The 10,195-nt window shown below is 36.4% G+C and overlaps 1 non-coding gene across 1 annotated transcript; it reads right to left on the reverse strand.

Moving 5' to 3' along the window:
• Window positions 1–4,789: 4,789 nt before the first annotated feature.
• Window positions 4,790–4,895, reverse strand: LOC122124539. Its single transcript, XR_006150589.1, has one exon. It is a non-coding gene; the product is annotated as a U6 spliceosomal RNA (small nuclear RNA).
• Between the last annotated feature and the right edge of the window lie 5,300 nt (window positions 4,896–10,195).

Here is a 10,195-nt window from a genome sequence, read left to right on the forward strand (position 1 = left end):
CACTATCTGTTCTGTCCCTTGATTATCATGAGTATGATTTGAGATACACAGACTTGCCATTTTCCTTGTGTTTTTCCAGCTTTTTCTGCCCATTTGGAATGAAAGTAACACCAGTTTTGTGCTGGAACACTATCTTAAGGCAAGCATCAATCAAAGTCTGTAGTTGCACAGTCAAAAGTCTGCAGATACAATCTAGTTCAACAGTTATATCTATTCAACATCAAACAATTATGTATTAATGGGCTATGAACCACAAAGAATTTGGTAAACCAGAAATTATCAGGTTTAGGGAGAGATGTGGGCAAAAATAGGAATAGAGGAATATGATAAGGTAAAGGGAGAGTTAAATTAACTAAGTCAAAATCTTAAAGAGGGAAATAGATTGGATGGAATGATAGTAGAAAGAGAAAAAAGAAGAAAAAGAAAAAAAGAAAAAGGAAACAAGAAAAATACAAATTAATGGAAACACTTTAAAATTATGCAAATTTAACAACATAATATTCACAGAAGAACAGCAACAGGATGAGAGAAGGGGAGGGATAAAAAGGAGACACGAAAAATTAAAAAATAAAATTTCTTAAACTATTATATAGGTATAAATAAATAGTACTGCTATTAAGGAATTTAAGTCTAAGAGGTTCTGAACTGAACAATAAATTTCTGGATTAAGTGTGTACACAATGGGGGATAAGGTCTAATAATCGATTATGTGTATATCTGAGGATGAGCAGAACAATAATTAAGTCACACAGAAAAAGAATGAAAGAGAAGAAAAAGTGAAAAGAATGTGAAAGAGAAAAAAGATCAAAAGTTCAGTAGAGCTAAAAAAAGCACACACACATATAACCCTTAAATCTATATTATTATAGGGAAAAAAAAGGTTAATAGCGAACAATTTTTTAAAAAGTTAAAAATCATAAAATTAAAAAAAAATTAAAAAGGTACAAAAAATAAGTTCTTGGATTTTTTGTTGGGGAGGATAGGAAGATCCTGTATCTCTCTTGTGTCCGTAACCAGTCTCAGTTTGGAGTCTGTGCTCTGCTTGTAGTGTTTGGTTTTCCTGTGGCTTGATTGGTTTTTAAAGTCAGTTTGTTTGAGCAGGCAGAAAAATGCTCTGTTTCACCAAGGATTTTGTGATCTTCCTCCCAGGGTAGTTCAATGGAAGGGAGATCTCCTTTGAGTCTCACAGAAAAGGGAGATGTCTGTTTCCTCTAATTTGGAGATGCTGTGATTAGGCTAGGTTCTGAGTGGAGTTGAGACCTTTCAACGAACAGTAACTTTTCCCTAAGTGGCTAGCTTCTGAGACACTCACAGAGTCCAGCATGGAGACATTACCAGGGTTTTTGTTTACTGAATTTCAATTGATTGTCAAGGCTGCTGTAGAGAGGGGCAGCCTCTGGCTCTGTTTACCCAGTGAAGAAGCCACTCCTGGGGCTGGTGGAGCTGGCTTGGCCTGAGCTGGGTGAGTTTTCCCTGGGTGGAGCTGAGCCTGGAAGGTCAGGTCAGGTTCCTGTGACCTGCTAAATGACTCTTTTGTTTTCTTTCAAGGCCTGAGTTGAAGCTAGAGGCTCAGTCAGGCCATTGTCAGTATCAAAAATGGAGATCTCCAGTAGTGGGGGAGTGGAGAGGTGGCCTTACCTCCTCTGCTCCTTGAGAAGGAATGAGGATGTCAGGCTTCTACTCATGCCAGAGTGTTGGCTCCTAGGTCGTCTCTGGTCTGCAATCTACAGAATGAAGATGTCTGCTCCTTGTCAGTTCTTGCTGGTGTTGAGTAGAATCTGCTAGCCCGCTGAGTCTGGGGCCTTCATCCTGGACTCTCTATTTTGCAGGTTTGGTGGATACTGCCGCCACCACTGCCGCCACAGCAACAGCCAAGGCTGTTGGCAAGTGCACAGATCTGTCTCCTTGCCTGGGTTTTCTCTTTCTGGCCAAACTCTCTGTATTGTGATGGCACCCTTGGTGTGATTCTCTGGCTTAGGACTGCTCACTGGAACACTAAAACTGCTTTCTATGCGAGATATTGTTTAGCCTCCAGTTTCTCCTCTGCCATCTTCCCAGAACTCTTTTCAATTTTAATCATTTCTTGTTAATCTCATCTTTAATCTCTCTCTATAAAATCAATAATTAATTCAAGGGAGTAGAAATGAAAAAAATTATGCAACTCCTTACATTTTTCAATTTTCAATAACATGATATTGTGTAAATCATTTTCTGTTTACACTTGAGAGTATATAACTCAATTTAGTTAGACCTTTCATAAGGCTATAAGTATTTTATTTATTTTCATTGATTGTTCTTTCCAAAGCCTGCATGTCTAATTTCCCTTAGTTTCATTCAGTCTCATGTAGTTTAGATTCAAACTGAAGAACAAATGGAAGGAAGCAAACAAAAAATACAGTTCCTCTCCTCTGATATTGCCTCTACAAGAATGAAGAAAGAGTTCATCCTGCTGCTAAGGACTAAGATAGGATATCAAGAGAATTCATTCTTCTAGGTATTCCTTATCTTTGTGGTATAACTTAAATGATGTAAAACACAATATACTGCCTAGTTAATTTACATGTTATCAGTTTGCACATTAGCATATGGGCTTACTTCAGTCTGCAACATTCCTTCATTATTCTGTCCCTGATATTTTTACACTACCAAGACATAAGATAACCAGTTTTATTTACAACATGAGCATTATACAACTGGCTTCCTTAGAAGCAGAGCATGGTCAATAGATCACATTACTTCTGGTTACTCAGTATCTATAATCTTTTCTGTAATATTATTGCATTTTATTTAGTGTTTAAAAAACTGTTGGCTAAACTCAATGCTCATTCATAGAAATTTATGTTAAGTATTTTGCAAGTTTTATTTCTCTCAATTCTTAAGATAGCATTTGCTATAATGCTAATGTTATTACCATTTTAGTGTTGGGAAAAATTGTAATTAAAGGCACTAAGTACATGGCCCATAGACACACAGTGAGGAAGGAAATGAGTCACAGTTTCCAAAAGCCTTTTAGCAATAGAAAAAAGGTAGGTAAAATCTCTCCATTCTCTTACACTCTCAATTCAATATTCATATATCCCTATGAATAATAGCATATCAATTATTACCCATGGCGATTGTTTTCTGTTACATTTTTTCCTCAACACAGACTGTATTGGTGACATTGGATTATCATGCACAGAGCTGACCTTCTTTTGTCCCACAGCTCCAGTATTCTTTTTTAAAAAGTACTAAAACTTTTAAATACCATTACTTACTATCTTTTAAGAATACCTAACGAAATAAATTCACATATAATCACTCCAAAATGCTTTAAAAGTATGAGATGATAAAACAGGCCCCTGTGAAGTAAATTTTCTTCTACTTTTAAAAGTATTCTGAAAGCCTTATGCTTGCTGGCCACACCTATAATCCTATCTACTTCGGATATCTACTCAGGAGCCTGAGATCTGTGGATAACTTTTGGAAGCCACTCAGGGCAAAAGGACTTCATGAGATTATTTTTTAAAAGTTGTAATGAACTAGCAAAGAGCCAGGAATGGAGATGTAGTTCATATAGTAGATCACCAATCTAGAGAGGAAAGGCCTAGCAAGACCTTGAAGCCCTGATTTCAAACTCTGAGAGTGCCAATATACAAGCATGTGCATGTATGCATGTGCGCATGCATGTGCGCTCTCACACACACATTTATTCAAAATACCTTCATATCAGTGTTCTGCATTAATTTCTTTGTTAAAAATATTATATGGGAAAATAGAGGAAATAAACTCTTCTATATCAGAACAGTTTTTTGTTTTCCCCAAGTTACTGTTTATTAAATTGTATCAACTGAAGAAATAAAGTATATCACATGATCAGAACATTTTTATGTTTTTAAGTGTAAAAAAACTGTACAGAGTTGTCACAATTAAAAGAGCAAATAATGAGTACATTTTCTAACAATCAGTGTTACCTCTTCCTTTCTTTTTCCTCTACCACCCCTTCCCACCTCAAAGAATACACTCCCTTCCCTCCTTCCCCTGCCTAAATTGTACAGTTCATTTTTTAACATAGTGTCTTGTGCATCTCAACCTGTATCCCTATTTAAGCATTTTGTATTTCCCTTTTCCCTCCCCAAATTAGAGACACATATACACAGGTTTTGGCGCACCAACTTCAAGTACAGTGAAAACAGGGGTTAGAGTGTGGGGGAGGAACATATAAAGAAACAAAAAAATTACATCACACATTATAAGTATCTTGGAAACAAGAAGAGCAAGAAACAAAGAATCACTTGTGTGGTTCATTTCCCATAATATCATTTTATCTGGTCATATGCACATAGCTTATGACCTGTTCTGCTTATCCCAGACATATATTAGTTGTTGAAAATAAGGCAAACCATGGTACCTATGTTTCTTTGGATTTGGCTTACTTCACTTAATAAAATTTTTTTCCAAATCTTTCTAATTTCTAACTAATTGGGCAATGGAGGCATAGAATTTCATTGTTTATATATACCACATATCCATTTATCTTCTGCGGTCCATTGGGGTGAGCTCCATATCTTAGCTAACGTAAATAATGCTGCAGTAAACATAGTTGTGCTGGTAGGTTTAGTATGGTCTTGCTTATGACCATTTGGGTAAATCCCAAAAAGTTTGATTGCTCAGTCATAGGGGAGCTTTATATGGAATCTTTTGAGAAGCCTCCATACTGCTTTCCAAAGTTGTTGAACAAGTTCTCACTCCCACCAAGAATGAAGTAGGGTTTCCTTGTGGCCAAATCCTCTCCAGCATCTGTACTTGTAAAAATATGGAAGGATTCAATAATTTGCATGTGAACCTTGCGCAGGGCCATGCTAATCCTCTCTGTATTGTTCCAATTTTAGTGTATGTGCTGCTGAATTGAGCACAGAACATTTTTTATATATAAAGTATAATTGGTTTTAGTAATCTTGACAATTCAAAAAAAAGTAACTTTAGAAGAATTCCCATGAAATTTTAGAACCATGTATTTCTTATATAAGCACACAATTAAGAATAGTCAAGATTGGCATGTCAAAAACAAGATAATTCCAGATATTTGTTGTTCAAGAGATGTTTAGGAGGAGGAATTCAATTATTCTGTACAAGGCACCAGTCATAATGAACACTGCAGCAAGTGTTAAAGTTTGTTAAATGTTTTAATGTTTTAAATGTATTTAATTTTGATAATTTGCTTATATATGCCAAAATTAGGACTGTATGTCAGGACATACAACTTTTCTATAAAGTATTTAAGATTTATGGTAGCAGACATATGCTACTAAGAATGTACATTTCAGAGTTTATAGAAACATTCCTAATGAGAAGTTGCAAAGTCTTTGTGTAAAGAAGCATGGTGAATAGTTAAGACTGTGTTAACTACACAGTTTCTCTTAAAACTTTAGGACTTTCTTACTTTATATGTTAGTGAGGAACTAATGATGATATAAGCCATATACAAATTATGAAATGAGTTATAAAAGCAATCTTAGTGGGTAACTTTAAAGACTACTCATAGCCTATAAAACTCTTGTTGAACATCATAATCTTAGCCAGTGTTAAATGTACAGGAATATGAGAAAATAGTAATATCTAATATGTAAGTACACTTCAAATACTGAAAAAACCTGGTAATTTTTTGGTATTTTATTTTATTAATCATTAATATTTAATTATTGTTTTTCTTTATTTGTAGCATTGTTTCCCTTGTTGTAATATAATACAACTTTTGTTAGGGATCATCAGAAGGTACTTTGAGAAGGTTACTGGGATGGCCAAACCATTTTTTATAGGTGCATGTGAATTTACAATAAGCAAAATTAAGAATATAATATTGATTAAAAATTATCAAGCCGGGCGCTGGTGGCTCACGCCTGTAATCCTAGCTACTCAGGAGGCTGAGATCTGAGGATTGCAGTTCAAAGCCAGCCCGGGCAGGAGAGACCGTGAGACTCCTATCTCCAATAAACCACCAGAAAACCGGAAGTGGCGCTGTAGCTCAAGTGGTAGAGCACTCGCCTTGAGCTGAAGAGCTGAGGGACAGCGCCCAGGCCCAGAGTTCAAGCCCCACGACCGACAAAAAAAAAATTATCAAGTACAGTCTGAATCAGGAGGGATGATAAATGTCCACACCTAAAATCTTAGCCCTAGGCTGAAGCAGCGGTATTACAGAGTTGAGGTCACAAAAGTGAGAGACTGTGTTTGTTTTGTTTTTTACGTTGATTTCGTTGGTCATGAAGCTTGAACTCTGGGTCCTGGGTGTTGTCCCTCAGCTCAAGGCTATTGCTTCCACTTGAGCCACCCTACAAATTCCATCTTTTTCTACTAACATGATGTTGAAGAATCAAACCCAAGGCCTCATGCATACAAGGCAGGCACTCTACAACAGCCACCATCCCAGCTCCTGATAGACTGTGTTTTAAAAAATCATCTAAACAACATTTGCTTTCTGCTTTGGGTTATATAATGAAATATATAAGTATCTTTTTATAATTTTGTGAATTGTAAAACTTCTAAATTTATACTAACTTCAAAATCATGAAATGTCCCTGAAAGTTTGCTTCTGTGAAGATTGTTTTTGCATTTTTAAGTTATTCTGAGTAATTTTTATTTTTATCAAAATCATTTTAAATTTTGGGTTGATGGGTTATCATACATCAAATACGTTCAAATGTACATGTAGAGTCTGAAGATAGCAGTATGAATATTCTCCTACAACTCTTGTTTATCTGTTATGCACTTCCAGTATTATGATATTTCTCTTTCTTTCACTCTCTCTCATTTCCTCTCTTTGTCTTTCATGCTCCATGTCTGCTACTTAGAACTTCTGCTGCTATTCTATTATCCTTGAGGATCCACTGGCTTTGTGGGAACATGATGGGGACCAACATTTTTCCTAGCATTCTTTAATAATTATGAGTGACATGATATTATTCTTTGCCATTCTAAATGGCAAAACAACAGTTCTAGGAATTCCTTTTCACGTTTACTACTATTATAAATGTTATCTCATAGGAATCATTGGAATGAATAAGATTTTTTAACCTGGGCTGGGAAGGTGACTCTGTGGTAGAGCGCTTGCCTTTCATGCATGAGGACCTGGATTCGATTCCTTAGCACAACATAAGCAGAAAGAAAAAAGCCAGAAGTGGCTCTGTGGCTAAAGTGGTAGAGCGCTAGCCTTGAGCTGAACAGCTGAGGGACAGTGCCCAGGCCCAGAGCTCAGGCACCACGACCGGATCCCATCCCCCCAAAAGGATATTTTAACCTGTGACCTAACAATTCTTTTTCTTTCACAAACAACCTTTTTCTTTGATTATCAGTTAGTAACTACATGTAATGAAAACAAAGCTATCCTATGTAAAGTAGACCGAAGTTGTTCACAGGGATGAAAAAGAGGGTAATGGTCGAAGTGAGTAAAAAGGATACCCATCTCAACAGAGAAACCACAGATCTAAAGAGCTGCATAGATCAACTAGACTTAACAGACATCTACCGAACATTTCACCCAGCAGCATCAGAATACACGTTTTTCTCAGCAGCACATGGAACGTTTTCTAAAATAGACCACATTTTAGGCCACAAAGCAAACTTGTCTAAATTCAGAAACATTGAAGTTATACCTTGCATTCTCTCTGACCACAAGGGAATAAAATTAGAACTCAACACCAAAAGCCACCAAAGAAAGTCCGGTATCACATGGAGGCTGAACAACACACTGCTGAATCATGAGTGGGTCATGGAAGAGATTAGAAAGGAAATTAAAATGTTCATGCTATTCAACGAAAATGAACACACAAATTACCAGCTCCTCTGGGACACAGCAAAGGCAGTACTCAGAGGCAAGTTTATAGCTCTGAGCTCCTACATCAACAAATTGGAGAGATCTGAAACTAACAATTTAATGACACATCTAAACCTCCTTGAGAAAGAGCAGCAAGATAAACCCCAATCCAGTAGACGGAAAGAAATAATCAAAACTAAATCAGAATTAAATGAATTAGAATCCAAAAAAACTATAGAAAGGATCAACAAAACAAAGAGTTGGTTCTTCGAAAAACTTAACAAAATTGACAGACCCTTAGCAAATCTTATCAGAAAAAGAAGAGAACACACCCAAATTAATAAACTCAGAGATGAGAATGGAAACATCACCACGGAAACAACCAAGATTCAGAACATTATAAGGGAATACTTCTCGAAACTTTATGCTAATAAGTTTGAGAAATTGACAGAAATGGACCTCTTCCTAGCAAATATTGACATGGCAAAACTAAACCAAGATGAGTTAAACTATCTTAACAGGCCCATATTAAGCATTGAAATAGAAACAGCAGTAAGAGACCTCCCAGCTAAGAAAAGTCCAGGACCAGATGGTTTTACAGCGGAATTTTACAAGGCCTTCAAAGCAGAGCTCACACCAATTCTCCTCCAACTCTTCAATGAAATTGAAAGAGAAAGCTCACTACCAAACACATTCTATGAAGCCATCATAACCCTCATCCCAAAACCAGGCAGAGACTCATCAAAGAAAGAGAAATATAGACCCATTTCTTTGATGAACATTGATGCAAAACTTCTCAACAAAATTTTGGCCAATCGACTTCAACAATTCATCCAAAAAATCATACACCAAGATCAAACAGGATTCATTTCAGGGATGCAAAGCTGGTTCAATATACGCAAATCAATTAATATTATTCATCACATCAACAGGAGCAAGAATAAGGACCACATGGTTATCTCAATAGACGCAGAAAAAGCATTCGACAAGATCCAAAACCCCTTTATGATGAAGGTTTTGGAAAAACTAGGAATCCATGGAACATTCCTCAATACAATAAAGGCTGTATATGACAAACCTACAACCAGCATTATACTCAATGGTGAAAAACTAAAGCCATTTTCTCTTAACTTAGGAACAAGACAAGGATGCCCACTCTCTCCACTTCTCTTCAATCTAGTATTAGAATGCCTAGCTACAGCAATAAGACAATATGCAGACATAAAGGGGATCCAAATAGGGAAAGAAGAAATAAAACTCTCCCTCTTTGCAGACAAAATGATCTTGTACTTAAAGAATCCCATAGACTCCACTCCCAAATTACTCAAGCTGATTCAAAAATTTGGCAAAGTAACAGGTTATAAAATTAACCCGCAGAAATCAATGGCTTTTCTGTATGCCAACAATGAGAAAAGTGTGGCTGAAATTAGGAAAGCAACTCCATTTGTAATAGCCTCACAAAAAATAAAATACCTAGGAATTAACTTAACTAAAGAAGTGAAGGACCTCTATGATGAAAACTTTAAAATCTTGAAAAAGGAAATCAACATAGAACTTTAAAAATGGCAAAACCTCACATGCTCCTGGATTGGAAAGATTAACATCATGAAAATGGCAATACTTCCCAAGGCTATCTACAAATTCAATGAGATACCTATCAAAATTCCAACCTCATTCTTCAAGGAAATAGAAGAGGCAATCCAAAAATTCATATGGAACAATAAAAGACCCTGAATAGCGAAAACGCTCCTCAACGGAAAGAACACTGCTGGAGGAATATCAATACCAAATTTCAAACCCTACTACAAAGCCATAGTAATCAAAACAGCTTGGTATTGGCATAAGAACAGACCTCATGACCAATGGAATAGAATTGAAAACCCAGAAATGAACCTACAGACCTATAGGCATCTAATCTTCGATAAGGGAGATAAAACTATACAATGGAAGAAAGACAGCCTCTTCAGTAAATGGTGCTGGCAAAATTGGTTAACTACATGTAGAAAACTAAAGCTAGATCCTTATATATCACCCTGCACCAGAATCAACTCCAAATGGATCGAAGACCTTGAACTCAAAGCAGACACTCTGAAAACATTACAGGATGGAATAAGAGAAACCCTAGGTCTCCTTGGCTCAGGCCGAAATTTTCTGAATAGAGACCCGGAAACACAACAAATCAATGAAAGGTTGGACAAATGGGATTGCATAAAGTTGCAGAGCTTCTGCAGGGCAAATGACATAGCTAGCAAGATCAATAGAAAGCTCATGGATTGGGAGAATATCTTTACTAGCCATACAACAGACAATGGTCTCATATCTAAAATATACATGGAACTCAAAAAATTAAACCCCCCAACAACAAATCCTCAAAGAAACAACTGCCCAATAAATAAGTGGGTGAAA

Source organism: Dipodomys spectabilis, unplaced genomic scaffold (genome assembly GCF_019054845.1).
Source record: "Dipodomys spectabilis isolate Male_0828 unplaced genomic scaffold, ASM1905484v1 ptg000239l, whole genome shotgun sequence".
Classification (NCBI taxonomy): domain Eukaryota; kingdom Metazoa; phylum Chordata; class Mammalia; order Rodentia; family Heteromyidae; genus Dipodomys; species Dipodomys spectabilis.